The sequence below is a fragment of the Anomaloglossus baeobatrachus genome, chromosome 8, assembly GCF_048569485.1.
Source record: "Anomaloglossus baeobatrachus isolate aAnoBae1 chromosome 8, aAnoBae1.hap1, whole genome shotgun sequence".
NCBI classification, from domain to species: domain Eukaryota; kingdom Metazoa; phylum Chordata; class Amphibia; order Anura; family Aromobatidae; genus Anomaloglossus; species Anomaloglossus baeobatrachus.
The window spans coordinates 106,360,218-106,364,967 of record NC_134360.1 but is presented as its reverse complement, the minus strand read 5'-3'; the positions used below and the strand labels follow the sequence as shown (position 1 = coordinate 106,364,967).

Sequence of the window (4,750 nt, the reverse complement as noted above, 5' to 3'; positions counted from 1 at the left end):
GGGGGTTTGGATGGGTGATCCTGGCCCACGGGAGACCACGCTGGAGGCAGTGGCCTACGCGGATGATGTCACAGTCTTTGTCTCTTCGCAAGAGGAGGCAGAGGTGGTGTTGTCGAAAGTGGAGCGCTACTCTGAGGTTTCCGGGTCCAGGATCAATCAGGATAAATGTGAGAGTCTCTGGCTGGGTGGAGGAGAGCCTGATTTTAGTCTCCCGGGACTCTACCGGAGCCCCAGGAATATGCCAAGATTCTAGGCGTGGAATTCGGCCAGGGTGATTACTCAACGCCAAATTGGGATGGCAGACTTCAGATTGCCGCTGGAAGGGTTTAACTTTGACCCTGAGGGAAAGGGTTGCCCTGTGCAAAACCTACTTGCTCCCTGTGTTGCTTTATTTGGGCAGTATTTGCATTTTGACAGAACCTCTCTGGACGAGGGTTTATAGCCTGTTTTTCCAGCTGTTATGGGGAAACAGGTTGAACCTAGTCAAGCGGGAGGTTACTTACCGTACGAGGAGGCTAGGAAGGTTGAATATGGTCAACCCCGTGGTATTTCTGGTGGATATCTTTTTAAAGTTGAATATTGCAAACCTCTGGAAAAAGAGGGCTCCTCCTTGGGTATCCTCCTGTGGGGGGTGGTTTTGGCCTTTCTTCCAGGAATGGGAGACGGGTGGGCGTGTGAAGGACCTTCGCGTGCCTCACGGACATCTCCTAGCTTATGTTACCCCGGTTCTGAAGGTCATCCGCCGGTGGGGTCTGGGGGTGTGGAAGGTGAGGACTCTGTCGAGGAGATTACTCGATGAGAGGATCTTATCTACTCATTTCCGGGCCCCTCTGGTCCTCAGGGATTGCCCGAGCCGGGATCTGGAGATAGGGCTGGGTCTATTGAATTCAAAGAGGATCCCCGAGAAGTTTTGGGACTTGGCTTGGCGTTGCTTCCTGGGTAAGCTATATGTGAGGGACAATTTGAAGTACAGGAACTCCGATGACAGAGATTGTCCTCGTGAGACTTGTGGGGGCATACTGGAAAGTATGGACCACTTCCTGCTTCACTGTCCCTTTAATATAGAGGTTTACAAACGGGTAGGGATTTCCATGGGTTGGCCTCGGATGGCCAGTCTTTCCTATGCCAAGTGGGCCTATGGAGCATTCAGAGAACAGGGTGGAAGGGATCTGACCACTTTGTTCCTAGTTAGTATAGTGATTAGGTACTTCACATGGAGTGCACGATCTTTAGTTTCGACGGGTAGCAAAATCCTCCAAGTAGAAGACGTGGTGAGTAACATTCTTGGTGACCTGGCAAAGGTACGCTCCCTGGAGTTTGAGCAGTCTGGTGCATCGAGGGCCTCTCGCCTGTGGAGGGGCTTCTCATTCCGGGTGCACTGACCGTTAGGACTTCAGTATCCTTCCCTTCCAATTCCATTCCTTCCCTCCCTTCCCTATTTCCTTCCCCTTTTTCCTTCTCCTCTCCTGGTGATGGGCTAACTTTCTCACCCTAGGTTTTTGTTTTATTAAAACTTGAACTGTGAGAAGGGTTTGAAGACATGGTTCTTGAGTCTTATGGTTTTTGGTTTTGATATTGTGTACTAATGTTTGTTTCTTTGTCTTTCAGATTGTCGGGTGAAAAGTGTAGTGGTATAGTAAGGGTTTGGGCGGGGGGTTATTTTATGGGGGGAGGGGAGAGGGGGTGTTTCATAAGGACCGGAGGCCCGGCTCGGTCCCCCAGTCTGGAGAGAACTTTGGGGGATTCCCTCAAGCTCGGATGAACTTATCCTTGGAACTTGGGAGCTGGGCAGCCGGATGGTGGTGGGATAGTTAGAATGTTATTGTAGGGTTTTAATTGTGTGTTTTTGTGTCTGTGAGAGAGGATAAAAAAAAAAATTTGCCAAGTTGTGCTTATTTCCTTTTCTGCTTTATATGTATATATTTGTTATTGTATATATTGTATATATTGTAAATGGTGGGTATGGTAGTAAGGGCAGTAGAACTGTGTTTTGGATGGTTGTGATGTTTTTGTTACCGGGTACGGGCTGGAATGTAAATATGTAAATATGGTTTTATTTTTTGTTATTGTATATATCTACTTTTTATTTAATAAAAGACTTCCAGCTCCGGTAGCGTACACTAAAGCTGCTGCAGTTAAAAAGCTCGTAGTTGGATCTTGGAATCAAGCTGGCGGTCCGCCGCGAGGCGAGCTACCGCCAGTCCCAGCCCCTTTGCCTTGGGGCGCCTCCCCGATGCTCTTGACTGAGTGTCCCAGGGGCCGAAAGCGTTTACTCTGAAAAAATTAGAGTGTTCAAAGCAGGCAACCACGCCTGAATACTCCAGCTAGGAATAATGGAATAGGACTCCGGTTCTATTTTGTTGGTTGTCGGAACTGGGGCCATGATTAAGAGGGACGGCCGGGGGCATTCGTATTGCGCCGCTAGAGGTGAAATTCTTGGACCGGCGCAAGACGAACCAAAGCGAAAGCATTTGCCAAGAATGTTTTCATTAATCAAGAAAAGTCGGACGTTCGAAGACGATCAGATACCGTCGTAGTTCCGACCATAAATGATGCCAACTGGCGATCCGGCGGCGTTATTCCCATGACCCGCCGAGGAGCGTCCGGGAAACCAAAGTCTTTGGGTTCCGGGGGGAGTATGGTTGCAAAGCGGAAACTTAAAGGAATTGACGGAAGGGCACCACCAGGAGTGGAGCCTGCGGCTTAATTTGACTCAACACGGGAAACCTCACCCGGCCCGGACACGGAAAGGATTGACAGATTGAAAGCTCTTTCTCGATTCTGTGGGTGGTGGTGCATGGCCGTTCTTAGTTGGTGGAGCGATTTGTCTGGTTAATTCCGATAACGAACGAGACTCCCGCATGCTAACTAGCTACGCGATCCCCCGCGGTCCGCGTCCAGCTTCTTAGAGGGACAAGTGGCGCTCAGCCACGCAAGATCGAGCAATAACAGGTCTGTGATGCCCTTAGATGTCCGGGGCTGCACGCGCGCTACACTGAACGGACCAGCGTGTGTCTACCCTTCGCCGACAGGTGCGGGTAACCCGCTGAACCCCGTTTGTGATGGGGATCGGGGATTGCAATTCTTCCCCATGAACGAGGAATTCCCAGTAAGTGCGGGTCATAAGCTTGCATTGATTAAGTCCCTGCCCTTTGTACACACCGCCCGTCGCTACTATCGATTGGATGGTTTAGTGAGGTCCTTGGATCGGCCCCGCCGGGGTCCGCCAAGACCCTGGCGGAGAGCCGAGAAGACGATCGAACTTGACTATCTAGAGGAAGTCGGTAAAGTATATATATATATATCTCGTGGAAGGGGGGGGGGACAAACCCTAGTAACCCTCAGGGGACTAGATGTCCCTACCTGTCAACGGAGGGTATGACGCCTTGAGTTTCCGGGCGCCCCCGTTCCACGACGGCTTTCCCTCTTTCTCCTTACCCTAAAACCAGGGACAGTGCACAAATGAATGCTCAACTCATTCATGTGTGGTACTGTAAACTCTGCAAAACATATGGTCTTGGTCTGATTGTGGAGGGACCATGATAGCTCCCTTTTGGAATGTTTTTGGTATAAGGGATTATTACATGGGCTAATGTTTTTTGTTTTCTTAAATATCACCTCCTATGGTTGTATATCATATTGCCAGTAATCAGGCCTTGAATACATATTGGTGTACCAAACCCCACTTAAATTTTGGGAGCGGCAATCTTACTTCCCCCTATTTACCTTCATTTGAGCACTGTCCCTGGTTTTAGGGTAAGGAGAAAGAGGGAAAGCCGTCGTGGAACGGGGGCGCCCGGAAACTCAAGGCGTCATACCCTCCGTTGACAGGTAGGGACATCTAGTCCCCTGAGGGTTACTAGGGTTTGCCCCCCCCCCTTCCACGAGATATATATATACTTTACTGACTCCCATATAGGGGTTACCTGCTTCTGGTATTTTTGTGTTTGTGTGTCCTTGGAATTTTAACCAATTATTAATAAAACGTATATTTTTAATAGGGGTTGAGATTAATTGTAAATTGGTCATATTATACTCTACCTGGAGTTCTCATTTTTCTATTGTAAGTCCTATCTAGAGGAAGTAAAAGTCGTAACAAGGTTTCCGTAGGTGAACCTGCGGAAGGATCATTAACGAGAGAGAGCGAGCGGCCCCCACGCCGTCTCGCCTGGCAAACACCCCCACAAGGAGGCGCGGGGCCGGAAGCTCGTGGTTCTTCTCTTACCCACCGCTTCGGGGGTGGAGGAGGGAACCCGACTTCAGTCCTGCCGGCGCTCCCCCCGCGAGGCGGGAGACGGCGCGGAGGGGTCCCTTCCCTCCCGCCGCCCGCTCGCCGCAGGAAAAAACTAAATGACCCCCGCGTCGCTGGCTGTCCCGGGTACCACTCGCCCGTGTGAGCCTGCGCCCCGCTCCGGGGTCGGGACCGGGCAGTAGGTCGAGAAGCCTCGAGCCCTCCCGCGTCCGCCTCCCCGTCGGAGGGAGGGACGGCGGAGGCCGAGCGCCTGGGACAACAGGGCCCCCCTTCTGAGAGGAATGCCCCCCCGTCCCACGTCTTAACACCTTTGCGGCCGACCGACGCTAACCAGAGAAAATAAACCAAGCGCGACTCTTAACGGTGGATCACTCGGCTCGCGCGTCGATGAAGAACGCAGCTAGCTGTGAGAATTAGTGTGAATTGCAGGACACATTGATCATCGACACTTCGAACGCACCTTGCGGCCCCGGGTTGCTCCCGGGGCTATGCCTGTCT

At 51.3% G+C, this 4,750-nt stretch overlaps 1 non-coding gene across 1 annotated transcript in view; it reads left to right on the top strand.

Annotated features, from left to right (window-relative positions):
• Positions 1–4,604: 4,604 nt before the first annotated feature.
• The window catches only part of LOC142250193 (5.8S ribosomal RNA), a 154-nt gene continuing 8 nt past the window's right edge, over positions 4,605–4,750 (top strand). The window contains exon 1 of the ribosomal RNA XR_012725129.1: positions 4,605–4,750. This exon is cut by the window's right edge and continues 8 nt beyond it. This is a non-coding gene — a ribosomal RNA (5.8S ribosomal RNA).